General features: G+C 38.1%; 1 protein-coding gene across 1 annotated transcript in view; it reads left to right on the top strand.

Annotated features, from left to right (window-relative positions):
• PRDM6 (PR/SET domain 6) overlaps positions 1-17,576 on the top strand; it is a 98,631-nt gene that overhangs the window by 49,161 nt on the left and 31,894 nt on the right. The gene's annotated exons all lie outside the window — the stretch shown is intronic.

Here is a 17,576-nt window from a genome sequence, read left to right on the forward strand (position 1 = left end):
AAAAGTGTTCTTAATATACCTGGCACATCAAACCCACAGTTTTACAAATAATATTGCTTATGATGAGACTAAGTACCAGGAACAAACTGATTTCAAGTCATTTTAAGAATATTAAGTACGTAATGGTATGGGTGGTATAAAGATAGAGCAAAAACCATGAATGCTGATGCTGAAGTATGGGAAATCCTGCCTACTCGGGGTTCACCCCACCACCTTTCAAATACTGATATAGGCCAGAATTATATGACAGCCCACGTGGTTTTCCATGATGTAAGAATTTTTCTTTTTCACTCATGATTTCTTGCCCAAAGAAAAGAAACTTAGGCCTGGGGAGTTTTTCCTGTTCTAATGACTTTAAAAAATAAGCACATGAGTGAATATTGGTAAATAATATGACTTATGATACCAAAACATAGGAATCCATGTTCTGGAATCCTAAATGCAAAAGGGAGCAGTAGTTGTTGGCAATTGTACCAAGCTAAGAGAAGTGTGAAACATACTTTAGAGGGAAAAGACAGATATGAAAACCAAAATGTCAGGGATGGTTCTGATAGCAGGTTATCTTATCACATGCATATGAGCATTTACTCATTTGCTTTCAGCAGAGATTATTAAGCATCTATATAATCTCTGCTCTTTATCAGTATGTACACAAAGGTAAAACCTATTTCACACAGCAACTATATTTTTGAAACATTATAATTTGAATTTGCTTTATTCAAGTCATACTTTAGGGATTTGGGAAAGTTGAATGTTTTCAGGAAAACTAGTAAAGTTTTTTGTCAAACAAAATTATTCCTTTATCTCTTTGGTAAATTTGGATTTTTATATATCACATCTGTAAAAAGCAAAGCAAACATAATCATAGAATTTTCAATATTTGGACACATTAGATGACAAGTGTTTGGTTTTGTTTCAGTTGTTTGCTGTTTCTTTTTGAAGGCATGGAAAGAAGCTATTGGAAATGTCAGCTGGTCTAGGAGAGATGCAGCAGGGCCCTTCCTTAGCCTTGTTAAGCACCATGCTTCCTGCGCCTTCCCTTTAAAGTACATGATATGGTTTGGCTCTGTGTCCTCTCCCAGATCTCATCTTGAACTGTAATCCTCACATGTCGAGGGAGTGAGATGACTGAATCATGGGGGTGGTTTCCCCCATGCTGTTCTCCTGATAGTGAGTTCTCATGAGATCTAATGGTTTTATAAGCGTCTGGCATTTCCCCTGCTGGCACTTTTCTCTCCTGCCTCCTTGTGAAAAAAGTACTTGCTTTCCCTTTGCCTTCTGCCATGATTCTAAATTTCCTGAGGCTTCTCCTACCATGCGGAACTGTGAGTCAATCAAACCTCTTTCCTTTATAAATTACCCAGTCTTTCATATTTCTTTATAGCAGTGTGAAAACAGACTAATATAGTACACTGGTTTAGTTTTTAAATGAATGAAAATTCTAATATTAAATTAGCAGTTCTTTGACAAGAAAAATAATTTATTATTTCTTAAAGTAGAGGTCTAAACTGGCTGAAGTGAGCTTTAAAGTATACTATAGAATCTCTTGGTGGATTCTGTATTAGGCATATGTTCTTGTTTAGGTAGTCTGTAAAATGATCTCCTCATGGAAACATTCAGAAGAGATGCAGCTAATAGTTTATGGGTAATATTCAGTGAAAATTAGATTTTGCATCTTTTTTTTGGGAGTTGTGTGTGTGTGTGTGTGTGTATTTTAGCATATGGATGGTGTGGTCCATAGATTCTTTGCTGTTCTCGAAAGAGTCTTTAGAGAATCATTACTGGTATATGCTGAACCAGTCCTCAGGGACGCAGGTGTCACTCACTGTGTGTGGCCTGTGTTGGACCCTGGTGACTTTGTTTCTATAGGGTCACTGCATCTAGTGTTTTGATTCCTTTGACTTATCCAACCAGTTTTTAAAATGTGAAAATTTGGGGACCTTGGGTTTATTACAGGTACAGAATTGAATTGAAAGATATCAGAGATTCTGGAACCAAGATGTGGTTGGAGAGGAGCATGAGAGTTGGGGTGGGTGATGTGGGAGTATGACCTGGAAGGAGGAAGGATGGGTGGTAAAAAGGATGCTGCAGGAAGGGCTTCTGTTTGATATAAATGTTTTTATGATTTGTTTGTAGAAAAGATGCTGACACACTTGTAACCCTGATTTCAAAGGGCAGCAAATCTTGCACTTGATTTTTCTGTGTAAATAAACTGTGTAATTGGTAATAGTTTATATTAAACCATTCAAAAATTTTCTAAGCACTATTGCAAGCTCGTAGACTCCCCAAATGATATCATAATAATATCGTAATTACTGCAGCTTATGAAGAAAATGGGTTAAGTTCTAAGATGTAGTAACATCTTTAATCTGAAATTATCTGCGCTTGGCCAAATCGGCTTTCCTGTATTTTCTTTCACAAAACATTTGGTCCCAATTGTAGTTTTCTTTCTTTCAGAAAAAAAAAAAAGGTCAGAAAAAGTTCAAAATGACATGATGGAATATATATTTGTTTGGAAAAATGATCTGGTTATTGCCATGGCAGCTATATTAAATTTTTAGGGTTATGTGATATAGTTTTTATATTAATACCATCTTTGAAATTTATTTACATGATGTAACAGCTCTGATGGTTACATTACATCTTTGAAAGCAAAAATGTACAAACTAGCCAAGATTTATGCAGCTTCTCAGCAGGACAAAATTATTCACTTTAAAGGGAAAAAAAGATATTTGTTGGATTTTAATTATACCATTTAGATGTTGACATGTATTAAATTTATTGCAAAAGAAATGCAAAGATGACTTACAGAAAAAAAAATTCTTACCTAATGAAAAATGGCACATATCTTGATAGGCTATGAATTTTTGCTTTCCGATGAAATTGTTACAAAGTAAATGTCTGAAAAACCGTTTTCATGAATAAGACAGAATCTTTACATTCAGTCTTTCTTCTGGTGCATAGGATTGTTTTATGTGCTTACTCTTGCTGGGACTTACGCTTGTAAATGGCTTACTGATAAACAGAAGGCAAGTTGTTAATTCTTAAATTTTAATTCTAGGTATTATTGTTTTTAAAGTTGTTTACAGGCTATTCTTTCATCAGGCTTGTCCGCCTTTTAAATCGAACCTCAGATTCTAAGTTAAAATCTTTTTTATAAAGTCAATTATTTTTTAGAGTTAATTCTGATAATTTTTACATGGGTGATTATAGAAATTAAATAGAGAAAAGTATAAACCATGTGCAATTTATCATGATTATGCTTCCTTGGTTTTATAAACTCAGTTTTGAGAAATTATATCGCAACTCAACATTATTTTATAAAATAAATATATCAAATTCTGATTGTTTTGAGGATATGGGAGTAATACTATTTCCTGCCTTTAAAATATTATTTTAACTTAAAAAGAAATATGTGATGCAATGAGATACATCTGAAATGATTTAGAAATTTTGAAGAAAATTTTCAAGTTTGAATTTGCCTGAATTAACATATTAAACATTATTTAGTATCTCGGCATTTATGTAATTCATTCATTATATAATTAAAGCAATTGTATAGGAATTTTTCAGAATTTTTTATGATTTGTGAAAGGGGATCACTGAGCTATAGAAAAAAAAATTTTTATTTTTCTAGAAATTCCCTTTTGTAATTGTATGTCAGGCACTATTTGCAGCCCTTGATATGTCATATTTCTCTTAAATCTTTGCTTACTCTATAGAGTTATTATTCTCTTCTTACACACAAGAGTGACCTTGGAGAAATTAAGTAACTTATCTGAAGTCACCCAGCTGAGACTTGATTCCTGCTCTGCCCAGTTCCACTTAATACACAATACCCAAGGGCCCAAAATTCTGTCATTTCTTTTGTATTTAGCTATGCCTAGTTTTTCAGAAATATTGAAGTAGAAGGAAAGTTGTTTTGGAAAGGGAAATTAAAACCCACCAATAGAAAACAGTGATAATGGTGCTGTTTGAGCACTTACTGTATGTCAGGCTGTTAACATGGACAATCTCATTTTATCCTCACAGAAACTCTGTAATATGTCATCTTACAAATGTCTTAAATGTTTTGCTGAATCCCAGATTCAGAACCAGGCTGATTCACTCCACGACCATGCCTCCTTTTCATTTGAATCTAAATGCACAGCTTAAACGTTTGTGTAACTGAATTCACTTTTAATTATGTGGAATTTAAAAAAATACATCTTTTTAACAGTTTATTCTTGACTCAATGGCTTGGAAGGCATAAATTATGATTAAATTTGCCTAGGTCTAATAAAAGATTGCAACTTAGGTTATCCCACCTCCCTCTTACTGGGTATTGAAATTTTTTTATATACTTGAAATGGTTGCATTATGACTCTTATCCTTCTGGGTTCCAGCAGTCAAGTACTTATATTAAGACATATTTACACAGTCATCAATTCATGGGGTCATGGAAATGGGCTGGAGAATCCCAAAGATCATCTTATTTAAAGCCCATGCTTCACAATGGAGCACATGGAGATTCAAGTTCAGTGACTTAGTAGGTCATACAGTTAATACTGCCAGAGTAAGAAGTAGAACACAGGATTCCTCATCTGTAGCTCATCTAGCCACTAATTAACTAGGGAATATGAGGGGGTAAGCCAGAGGGAGATTAACAATGCCTAATTTATACAAAATTTACAGCTCAAAAAGGAAATGATTCTACTGAATGAGCTAATTTAATGTGATTTTATGTTTTCTTTTTAGTAGGAAAAATGGTGGAATCATAGGATTTGATCAAAGCTGACAGAGAATGCTTTGGTGTCTTAATAACCATTAACTCACTAAATTCAGCAATAGGCCGTGCTAAATGTTCACAAAGCTGAAATATTGAGCAGCCCAGTGTAATCTGGCCCACACACGTGATTTCTAACCTAAAAATATCTGTCTTATGAAATAAACCAACCAAAGGATTCTATTTCAGTTTGCTTTTCTAGCGGTCCTGAAAATGTGGTCAGGGATTTAGGTAAAACCAGTATATCACAACAGAATTGCAATCAAATTCAAAATGAAAGCACAGTGAAAACCAAAAAAAAAAAAAAAAAAAAAACACACAAAAAAACAAACCAAAGCAAAACAAAACAAAAAAAACCTCAGGATTTCTAGCTCAGGAAAGGAGGAAATGAGAGTGAGATCAAGTACTTCAGAGACTGAAGAAACCTGTCAACCTTTGAAGAGAACCTCCTCGAAAGTACATTAAACACCCCAAGAACTCTAACTCAGTCACGGATGTTCTCATTTCTATTTCTCCAGTCAGTACTATCCTTTTATCTGAAAGTATGGGATTTGGCAGTAGTTTTTAAAGTGTGTGTGTGTGTGTGTGTGTACACACCTCCTTTGAGAATCTAATAAAAACTATGAACCATCTTCCCAGAAGGTTACTCATATGCACACACACCATTTTCTTGTGGTTTCAAGGTGTTTGTAGCCCTGCCTGAAGCTTCTCTATAGACCTCGCCATAAGAGATTTCATCCATTATTTCCTTTCAGCCCACAGATGCTTCCTGTGGAAAGAAGGGAATCAATCCCACTTCCTGTCTAGAATTTAGGAAGCCTACAGGTTATAACAATGTGGAACTAGGTGCCTTCTTTTCTTTGGGGACTGATGTGAGCCATAACCTCTGCAAAACAAAGGATCAGCAAACCTTGTGTCCCAGACATTCAGGTTGACGGGATCTCTTGGTTAGATTTCCTGGGAACCAAACCTTATGACGCAGATGCCCATCCAGAAACACAGGGCGTCTCTCTGGGAGACAGCATGGTGTCCCAGTGCTGGCTGCACACTTGCCAGCCTCCCGCCCAGCTGTGTGAAAGGAGCTTTATTAGCCAGCCCAAACCAGGCCTGTTTGGAGGCCTGGGCCACTTCCATTTTCTGAGGCTCTTGATATATTGAAAAATGAAAAAAATGCCAAAATAGGGTTACAAAAACAGTGGTATACTTTAAATGTTTACCTTTAACAACTTAATGCTTTTAATACGAGAAACATAGAACTGTGCTATTCATAAGTTAATTACAGGATTTATAAAAATGTTAATTTATGGTTTGCTACAGGCAGTGCGGTCCAGTCATGGGACCCAATTTAGAGTTGTGCAAAGAAGGCCTCCTTCTTTCAATCCTGTCAGTCTATCTCTGCGATTGTATGCATAACCTCATCTGGAAATGGCTTCAAAGGTCTAAATTTGAGGCTCTTTATGAAAGTGGGGCTGAGTGGCCCTGCTAGCACCCCCTGGAGAGGACTTGCAGAAAGCTCTTCTGAGGAGGAGCTGGGGTTGCCCTTGTCACCAGAATCCCTTGCCTTCTCCTTTGAGTCTCACCCTCCTCAGGGAGCCTGTGCTCCTGTACTAGGACTGCAGCAGCATGATGGGCAGCTTCCCCTAGAGCTCTGTGAGGACTAACACAGCCATCTATGCAATGGGAAGGATCCTGGGAATGGCCATCTGCTCTCCCCCATAATGGATGACTTCAGCCCTTACTACACATTTTCGAATTCCTTTAAAAGGTCATTGCCCCCTTTCAAACTTCACTTAAGGATAAAGCTCAAAATGCAAATATTCTTTTCAAGAGTAGCTCCTTGACCCACCTTCACAACTAGGTATAAGTTACAGCTACCAGGATCTTTATGAGAGGAGAACTGGGGCCTGAAGAGAAGCACTGAGGCATGAATGGGGTGGGGGGATGGTTTGAGGAGTCAGTGAAAGGGAAGACTAGGGATGGTAACAGTAGTCCTCAGTGTGGGACAGTTTTAGGGATTGGAATGGGAGGAGGACCAACACTTGGAGAGAGAGGTACATGCTAGGCCTCTCCATTGGGTGAAGTGTTTATCCTGCTGCTTTGTAGCAGCCTCAACTCTGCAGAGACTTTTGGACATTTTTAGAGGAAATGTTCATTTTGACCATTGAGGCAAGGCATACTTTGGAAAGCAACATTGTATCCCATAAAATTCTCCCAGGGCATACTCAACTCTGCCTTAGCTGTTTTGGCTCACTCACAGATCAGAGAGACATGGCCCAGCCCTTAATGCTTGGGTACCTGGCAGGCGTCGTGTCCTTTTATCTATATCCACCTGACTGTCCATCTCTTCATCCAGCTACCCATCCGAACAGACATCCATCCAAACAACCAACCGACAGATATTCCCAACACAAGGCACTATATGCCAAGCACCATGCTAATGCCTAGGGATACCATGGCAAACAAGACAGATTTTATCCTTGCCCTCATTGAGGTTATATCCTTGCATGCTTGTTTAATGCTGCCTTTTAAATCCAGCATTGGTTTAAATGATTAGCTTTGCCTCTCTTTAAGTCCTGATGTCCTTTTTGCAAAATTGTAATGGATTACCTTTTCCACACATAGGAATCCCATTCTAGACAACAAATATCCAAAGGTTGGATGGGAAAATCTACAAATTTGGTACCAGATAAGATATCTTCTGATTTGTTTTACATGTCTCTCACCTATGGCACTGTAAATTACTTGAGGGCAGGGAGTGGGTCTTAGGTTTTTAATGCTCTGCACCAAGCACAGTGGCTGGTGCACAGTAGCTGCTTACTAAATTTTTGTTGAAAGAATGCTGTCTGGGAAGTCAGAGGTCTAAATTTGAGACTCACCATTACTGTCATCACCCTCTACCCTTGGTGCCTCATCTCTTGGATCTTGATGGGGGAGGAAACCCATGGCAAGTAAATGTCTTTGATGTAGGCCAGTAGTGGCTCTTACATGCTCCCTTTCTTGAGCACCCTGAGTCTGAGGGGTGGCTTCATCTCTTCTGTTGTTGTCTGATCCAGGGCAGGACGGTGTAAACTGGGAACTGAGTGTATGCTCAGCCCTGTCCCAGCGTGACATAAGGAATGTCTTCTCAGTTATTTAAGATCTGAAAATATGTTTTCTATCCTTGACAGACGGCCACTTTTCCCTTAATAAAGCATGTCTGACAATCACACTTTATTGGTGTGGTTAGGAAAAGAATGTCGTAGACTTAGGAAAACATAATAATTTAAAGAGTGACACATTTCAGCAAAGAAATAAAGCTGTTGCCTGCTCTGAAAAGAAGTAAAACCATAGGAAACCATTACTTCATTGGGACAAACATTCTGTGTCTTTAGAAAGTTCTCACTAAAAAAAAGCGGGTGAGCTCTAGGGCATAGTGTGTGTCTACGCATATATAGAAGTAGTCTCTCTGATTTCCCACTTAATACTTTGTAAGTATTTAATACGATTGCTGTCTAACATAGCGGTTTGCACCTAGGCTTTGGTCCAAGCTGCTTCTTGGAAATCATATTTTTCAATAGCTACTAGGCTGAGGTGTAGTCAGTAACTGAGGTATAGTCAGGTTTCAGCAAGGTCTGTTCGGTATTGTACCCACTAGACTATATAAACCAAAATTTCCACTACAATAAAGAGTTAAATAGTACTCCAAAAGATATGTTGCACGAGCCATATAGAGATTTCCAGTGTTCATCGCAGTGTGAGCATTAACGTAAATGTGTCATTTAATAATTCTCTAGTGCAGAACTATTTGGTGTACGATTGTATGTAACGTGCAAATCCCATCAGTTCACACTACTATTATTTGTAGGATTATTTTAACAAAATAATAGTTCCATTTCCTGTTTGGTGTGAAACTAAGGCTTTATTTTTAAAAGTGGAGGAAGACGTTAATACAAATTTCTCTGTGGTTTATTTTCCAAAATTGATACTTTCTCATACGTAGCATGTTGTTGTTGTTTCCAAAATCGATCTTTCGCTGACACGAGAAAGGATGCTGAGTAGCTCTTCACATTTGCTAGCCACAGTCTGAGATTATTTGCAAGGCAGGATTCTCTGATGCCGAGGGCTGAGGTCTAGTTTACTGATCCCCTTCCATCTCAGCAAAAGTGTATATGAGAGAGAAGAGAGAGAAAAGCCAGAATAGGAGGGAAGCTGGAAACTGGTGCTTACTCGTTCATCTCAGGATATGGAGACAAACATGGTAATAATGAAAGCTGCCCTTTGTTTACCATACACACAGTTTGTGGCAGCAATTTTATAAGCCCCCAAATGGCACTTAATAAATAAAAGAAGATACAGGTTTTCTTGATTAGTTAGATATAAATGTTTACTCAAGCTTTCATGAGAGTTTTCTTTATTTTTACAGAGCTCTCTCTGCTCAAATGAATGCATGAACGAATGTCTATTTTTTAATGTGAACTCAGTATATATAAAATAAGTTTTCGCAGGATCCAAATTCATTTCATTTGTAAATATATTTGATAGATGTCAAGAATTCTTGTTGACTGCTTTAATTAAAGATAGATTTTTAAAGATTGGATTTAAGCAATTTTTAAATGGGTAGATTGTGTCAAAGAATTTTGCAGTCTGTGAAATACATTAACACTGATACTAAAAAGAGAGAGAGAGAGGAAAAAAAAAAAACGAAAAAGAAACTGCTCCATGCAAATATTTCCAAGGTTGTTCTTAGCAATGTAGGGTTACCATTTTTTTCCTTTTTAGTGTTGATGTTGTGTGGACACTGGAGACAGTTGTGCACTGTGGATATTATTGCTGCAACGGAGAAGAGGGAAAAAGATAGGTTTGCAGCAGAGCCTGTGGATGGCACCAAGCCAGTGCCATGAAAAATGGCAAACATGTCACAGCTAACAGCTGGATGCAGAAATATTTCTCTTTAATTTGGATGGATAAAATTTTTTTCACAGCAGGGCACTCTCAAAAGAGTACAACATCAAAGAGGGCGGGTCTCACCAGTCAGACATCAGCTGGCTCCAGGATGGAGCAAAATGAATGAACTGTCAGGACTTTTCCAGCATATATGCTTTTGCCAAGTGAAAAGTTAAAGGTTCAGTGGCTTGTTCAGATCACAGACAAAATCCTGATAATGGAAGCCTGATTCCCCAAAGTCTTCTTCTGATCAACAGACAGAGGATGCCTGAAGAAGACTCCAGATTGATGGATGGCAGGCTTCATATCGACGGCTGCCGCCGTCTTCAGAGATAAGTGGAATTCACCAAATGCTCAGCAGTTCTCAGGAGTGCCTGAGTCTCCATGTCATAATCCTCAGAGTCACCGACTTTCCTCTGCTAACTTGACATTTAGCAGCAGCTGACCCACAGTGTGACCAAAATACCCATTTCCATTTCTTCACATGGCCGGCTCTCTGATGAAGGCTTTGCAAACACCACCACGGGTGTTTTACAGTTTATTGACACTTTTCAACTGTTTTTCTGATTACCATATTTCAGTCTTGACTTACTGTTAGTATTATCTGCAAACTCAACATAACCCTCTAATGATTTTCTAATATTTCTGGAACTTGATGAATGTGAATTGACAAAGTACAGTATATAGCTTTATATCAGCATTACTGAAAATACAGCAATGGTGTATATAACCATTACTCACTTATTTTATGGGACATCTATTACTTGACCTTTGAAGCCACATTTTAGAATCTTGGCATTCGAGACATGCCAAAATATTCCAAACCAATGTGAGAGGAAAGGATTTCCTTATTAGAAACAATAACAAAATAAGTTAATTATAATGGGTGGAGGAGGGAGAAACTATTAAAATGAAAAAATGTATAATATTATATATCTGAGAAAAAATAAAAAGCTGAACACACATAATATGGGCACACTAGTTGGTGTTTAATGAAGAAGCTTTATTGTAAAATATGCATATTCACGGTCTTATGCATTGTCTTTTTTTTTTAATGTTGTTGGTCATTATGACACATTGCGATAAGCAGAAATGGGGATTTGTGTCTTTATCCATTGCACGGTTGCTGGTTGTTTACATTTTAATGACAGATTAAGTAATTCTCACTAAATTGACATTTGTTCTAAAAATAGAAATTTGATTGATAAAGAACTTTATTAATCATTATGAATGTTTTTATGACCCTCATTTGTAGAATTTCAGTTAGTTTTAAAGGAAGAGCTCTACATTTGTCTCTGATAGGGCAAATAGGATGTGATGAAAAAAGCAATAACATGGTGGCCTATGATTCACATTTCCCAACTATATAACTGCGAGCAAATCATTTCATCTTTCTCAGCCCAAGGCTTATTACCTGTAAAACAGAATAATATTCTCAGCTTCCCTTGTAGGTCAGTTATACAAATAAATAAGCCTGTAAAAGTATTTTATAAACTCAAATGCCACACGAATATGTATGACTTGGTCATTAACTGATGTTCTTTGCTTGTGTGAAGGTGGAGGCAGATGCTTTCACTTGTTTTGAAAGTTTGATTTTGTGATCTTCCTTCTCAAGCCTTGATTTAGCTTTATTTGAAAGTTTAAAACCAGAAAGGTTAGTAGGCCACACTGTTGTGGTATTTGCTGTTTTCCTCTCTAGACTGGGGGGCAGTGCTGGATCTCTGTGGTTCTGAGGCTCCAGGCTGAAATCCACAAATGTCCCCTGCTCTGCATCCAGGTACATGTGACTGCACAGACAGCTCACCTACCTTGAACATATTGAGTGTTCATGCAGGAATATGGCACTGTAAGTTGGGGCTCCCTCTGGTCAAAAATGTCAGTGACTTCAGAGGTCAAGCAATCCTATATGGTAAGTGATGTTCAGTGAGAGATATTGGGATATTGGGGTTCTGAAGCCACAGCTAATTAAAACTTTTGTAATAAATACTTGTTAATTTCAAGCATGCTCCAGAAATGTTCTCAAAGGTATAGTGGGTGCCTATGTCTTTTGCATGATAAGCGACACTGCAATGAACTAAAAACTGATTAACTTTAGGTAAGTGTGGAGTTGAAGAAATGCTTCCTTACCATTTTCTGGACAGTATTTACATTCATATACCATTTCTTATTTTGACATAGTTTGCTTTATTTTAAAAATAGATTCATCTGGGAGATAAAATATAAACTATTAATACGTCAACTGTTTTACTCCTGTATTCCCTTGATGTCATTGCAAATCTTTTTCTTCTTTCTCCTTTCTTTTTCAACAAAAGTTGATTTCCTGGTGTGTACAAAACCCTGTGTAAAGTACGTATCAGTAAATTAAAAAATGATTAAAATGCATTCCTGCCCTCAATGAGTTTATGCTCTATGCTCTGGTAACCTTAGAAATAGTTTATTTGCATATGCTGCACATAATATATGTGGCCAGTGTCTGTGAGCAAGTTAGTAGATTATGTCTAGGCTGACGTTTCTTGTCTAATAATAGTGTTGGTCTAAGGCTGGCTATGTTCTTTGAGCTCTTACTAGATGTCGAGCATTGTTTTAAGTCCTTTACATATACTGACTTATTTGGTTTTTATATCAGCTCTTTGAGGTAGGGATTATCATTAGCACCATTTTTTTTTTTCAGAAAAAGAAAGTCTCAGTTTCCTTAAGAGGTTAAATAACTGACCAAAATCACATCACCGCAATTGTAACCCACATGCATTGAAACTGACACCCACATGCAAGCTCTTAACCTCTGTACTCTACACCCTACAGTCGCGCATAACCATAGTGGTTTATATTGTGTGTTTTCACTGAGAATACTTAAGAAGGTCTCCTTTAACAACCACTGTTCACCTTTTAAAAATCTTTTATTTAGCAATAAAAGTATTCGGGTTACTAATTTTTCGTAGTCAAAACAGCCAAGAATCATTTTTTTGAGTAAATGGTTGTAGAGCTGTCTTATGGACTGCAAAATACTGGGCCTCTACCTCCTGACACACAAAGGAATTGTGTAGTAAAACATATTTATCTGTGTTGGCAAACAGTATGCTTTCTTAAATTTCTAATACACTTGACTATCGGAACCCCAATTTTCTGAATTTTACAGAAAGATGGAACTGTGTAAAGGCACTGTGTAAATAGGTAGAGGATATCTGAGAAACCGTGTCTTTTTATCTGGTCTTCCCTGGATACTCCATGAGCTGTGAAAGGATTTTAAACAGCACTGGGTTCACAGGTCTAAACTGGAAATCTCCAACGACCTTTTCTGGGCCCTTTTTGTGGTAATTGTTTATTCCATTTTAAGTCATCATGTGAAATTCACCTTTGTATTTCATAGAGTTGAAAGAGATTGGCTTCAAAAAGAATATAATATTTTTTAATCCTAGTTGTTAATACTTAGAATCAAGGTTTAATTGCATTTAGTGGTAATTTCTTCTTAAGCTTTGAGTAAAATCCAATATCTTTAAGAAGATACAGAATTATTGTGAGAATTCAATTACTTTGGCATGCATTGGGTTCCTCCTATGTGGTGGTCCCTGTGTTAGATGTATGGGCATAAAATATGCTTCCTCACCTCAGCTGCTTGGCGAAAACTGAAGGAGGCTGGCACTTTAACACACAACCAAATGCCAGTGTCTGGAGCCTTGGCACAGGGATATGCCAGGGTTGGGAACACGGGAGAGGGCATCTGAAGTGTCTCCTCACCCCCTGAAAACTGGCTAATCCCTTTTTTTTTTTTTTTTGAGACAGAGTCTCGCTGTCGTCCAGGCTGGAGTGCAGTGGCGCGATCTCGGCTCACTGCAGGCTCCGCCCCCTGGGGTTCACGCCATTCTCCTGCCTCAGCCTCCCGAGTAGCTGGGACTACAGGCGCCCGCCACCACACCCGGCTAATTTTTTTTGTATTTTTAGTAGAGAAGGGGTTTCACTGTGTTAGCCAGGATGGTCTCGATCTCCTGACCTCGTGCTAATCCCTTTTATATGAAACCTTCGGATCCCGCTTCCCCCTCCCCATGCTGAAATCCAAAGAACCCGTTCAGGGAGGAACATATTCATGATTAAGTTGTAATTCAAGTTCCTTTTGTCTGAGGTCATTGGCTCTCTTCAGGATATTTACAGGACTGAATGAGGTGAGGAAGGCCTCAGCACACTCCCAGATGGGGAGGCAGAGAAGTGGAGAGAAGGTGAGAAGGCCCGGAGATGAGGTCTGGTTCTGTCATGGACTAGTCGTCTCACTTTGCTTAAACTACTAACTTTTGTAGACGCCATTTCCTTCTGTGTAAATGGACGGGGTTGGAACAGATGGTCTCTGAGGTCCCTTCCAAATCTGATTTTCCTGGGCTCTAAATTTAGCCACAGTGCTCAGCATTCTAGCAGAAGAGTTGGTGACTGAGTTCTTCATCGAGGCCTTATCTCCTGGAGGAAATGTGCTGCCTGTGCTTTTTCACACAGGGTCCCCCAGCTCACCTTGGGCCCCTAAAGGTGTCCTGGGAACTGTCTCAGAGAATCATGGTGGGGTTAGTTGTGCTGGTGAGGTGCTCCCATCAACCCCTCATTTTTTAACCAGGGCAACTTTCATCTGTTTTTATAGTGGAATTACATTTAAGACTTCCTTGAATTAAAGGGGATCCTTCACTTAAAAAGATCTTTGAAAGCCTGTGCTGGTAAAAATGAAGGGAAATTAAAAACGAAAACAAAACAAAACAAAACTCTGCACTCCCCTTCACTGGAAAACTACAGGACAGAAAGCTTGGATCTTGGGTCAGATGATGGCATCTGGGAAGCACAGGAGTGATGAATGTTTGCGGTGTTTCTAGGCTGTCACTTCAAACAGTTTTCTTTGAAAGTGCCCCCAGCTGTAATGGACTGATTTTCAGTGGTGGCAGGAATTCCCTTACAGCTGGGCTTACAAATGTAAATGTCTAATGAGGCCAAGCAGGTAAGTAAATTAGTGAAGTAAGGACCCATCTTTTGATTTTTCAGAAGTTAGAAATCTCAACTAGATAAAATTAAAAAAAATTTTAAACATTGTGCAGGAAAATCAAGGTTGGTCTATTGCTTGAATTTAGCCTGAGAGCCACTAGTTTGCAAAGGAGAAACACTTTGCTCAGAGCCACCAATACACACAGTTCCTATCATTTGGAAGGTGGTATTGTGCTTATGTTAAAACGAGCTTAGATCAGTCACTGGCTTACACCATTTCTATGCTTATTGTTGTTATTGTAGGCTGGCAGCCTTGGTAAATGACAAAGCAGTGGACAAGCCACTCACAGCCAGTTGTTGTAACATGCAACCCTGGTGCGTATTTTACTCCTGCTGCTCTCATTTACAGCTAGATTTTGTGCAAGGAAAATAAGAGCATGGGAGAGAGTGGCACTTCCCAATATCCAGGATCACAATACAACTCCTTTCTTGGGGTAGCTTTCGGTTAATGCCATGCATGATTTGTAATGAGTGAGAAATTGTGTGATCATTATTTCAACCATATGTGTAATGTCCCAATAAATAGAATTAGATTCAATACTGTTAAAATTCCCTTAAAAGGTAATAATTAGGTCTCCCTTTTTCTTATATTTCCACTCCTATTGATAAAAGAGAAAGAACAGACCAAAAGCAATGGTTTGAAAATAGCAGCAACAACAATCACAAAAGAAATCAGAGGCTGATAGTATAGTGATATGTATTACAAATATTTTCCCAAGAGGATAACAGATAGTTTTTTAACATTAGGTAACATAGCTTCTCTGTTTTAACAATGTATGCAAAAACTGAACTCCAAAAAAAAAAAAAAGGGCTAGGTTTTCTTTTCATTTATTTTTCTCTCTGATGTTTTTTGAAATTAGTTAAGAGGCTCTTGCTATACTTTAGGTGAGAAAAAAAATCTCATTTGGGCTAAAATGGTTGACAGCGGAGAGAATGACATAAATGCACTTGAAAAGTACGTAGAAGGCAAATTCAACTGGGTTTGATGATTGCTAGGCTCTGGGGGCTGAGGGAGAAAGCAGTATCAAGGTTGAATGGGTTTGTTCAACTCTGGGTATGTAGTTATGGGGTTTAAGTAGGTGCATGGTATTTGCGTCACAGTTTCATGTGAAATATTATAATATTAGTATTAGCTCAAGCCAGGAAAGCCAAACCTCATGCCATGTGCTACATTGTGTGATATGCGGGAAAAGCCTGACAAATAGCCTTTTACTTTTCCTCAAGGCAAGTAGCAGTTTATATCAGGCAGGCAAAAATTGTAGATTTCCTTGTAGTCACAATATACTTAGTTAAGATTGTTGCTGAAACAAGAGTGTAGGGGGAAACACTTTTCATACTAATTTTCAAGGTGGACTGGTTAGTGGCTGGTGATCAAATAAGCCAATAGTTAAGATAGCCCCCACTAGTTAGAAATGTTAGAGGATTTTACTTGCTGTTGAAGATAGTGGCTTGATGCACAAAGAAGGATTGTTGTGTGCACTTCTCAAAATGCTTCATAATAATTTTCACCAGCAGTCCCTATGGAAGGTTTATTCTTGAGGGAAGGGAGGGTAGGGGGCTGGGTCATCAACATTTCTTACTCCATTAAAGATTAACAGTGGCATTAAGGGAAACAAATGGCTTTGGTCAATGTTGCAATTTTGAAGAAACTGGTTCAGATGACAGCTTCAGAGTTGAGATTTTTAATCTTAACTAGTTTTTCTAAAAAACAAAAACAAAACCCCGCAACAACAAAAACAGTAACAACTACAGTGTAATCAATCCTAAATATGTTGTCTATCATTAGATTGCTCATGTAGCAGATGTAGCCACCCCATGCAATGTTTCCATTTTTTGCCATTATCCAATTTAAAGAAGTCATTAGCCTTAAATAAATACAATCCAAGAATCTCTTCAGTCTTCGCAAGCTAAATTGATTATCAGCTGTGATCACTCTGGTGTGTTTACCCAGTCATAACTTCTCAATTGTTTTTAACAGATTAATGTTTGTCTTTCATTGTGGGGTTAGTGGAAAGGTTGGGGTTGGAGAGGAATGAGTTCAAGAAAAGCAAAAAATAAAATAAATAAAGTAAAAAAAACTCAGCTGTTTTTAAATGACTAGTGATAGTAAAAAGAAACTGTCATCACTAAGCCCGTTTGCACCCCCTCCCCCAGAATAGAACTGCTGAGCTAAACTAATATGAATGACCATACTAATTTTGGAGCCTAAATGTAACCAGTGAGGCTCTCTCTAACACTTATTTTCCATGCTTATTTGAAAAGGAAAAATAGAAGGGCTGACTAGCAAGAGTGAGAGACACGATTTGTCAGGATGCTCTGGAGAAGTAGCTACCAGAAGAAGGATCCCATTGCTGATTTTATCTGAAAAGGTGCAGTGCATGATGGTCCTTCTGAGAACCATACCCTTAGGAAAGTTTTTTAACTGTCCCTGCTTCCTCGATGGCCCCAGGACTGGGAGTGACTTTCTAAAATTGCTGTGGATACATGACCTCCTCATCTCCCACTCCTCTAGATACCATGTCCCCCTAAGTGCCCTGGATCTGAAGTCGTTTCTGGAAAGGCAAGCTGTTGCCTCTGCTGTTGGCACTGACTCTGTGTTTGCTTGGCTCCCTAGTTGCTTTCACAAGACTTTTTGTCCCATGCTTATTGAGTAGTTTGAAGCGGATTTCATTTTCTCAAATGCTATCTTGAAAGGAAATCTGCTTGAATTGATGTGAGGCAGTAACAATTAGACAACTCAGTTAAGAAATGTAGGATTTGTAGGAGACAGCCATTTTTTTCTTTCCTTTTTTGAGGGTCTCTCTCCCTTTTTTTTTTTTTTAATGACTCCTCTCCTACTAGTTTCAGGTCCTGAAAACTGAAGCCCTACATCTTCTTT

This window comes from Nomascus leucogenys, chromosome 2, assembly GCF_006542625.1.
Source record: "Nomascus leucogenys isolate Asia chromosome 2, Asia_NLE_v1, whole genome shotgun sequence".
In the NCBI taxonomy this organism is placed as follows: Eukaryota; Metazoa; Chordata; class Mammalia; order Primates; family Hylobatidae; genus Nomascus; species Nomascus leucogenys.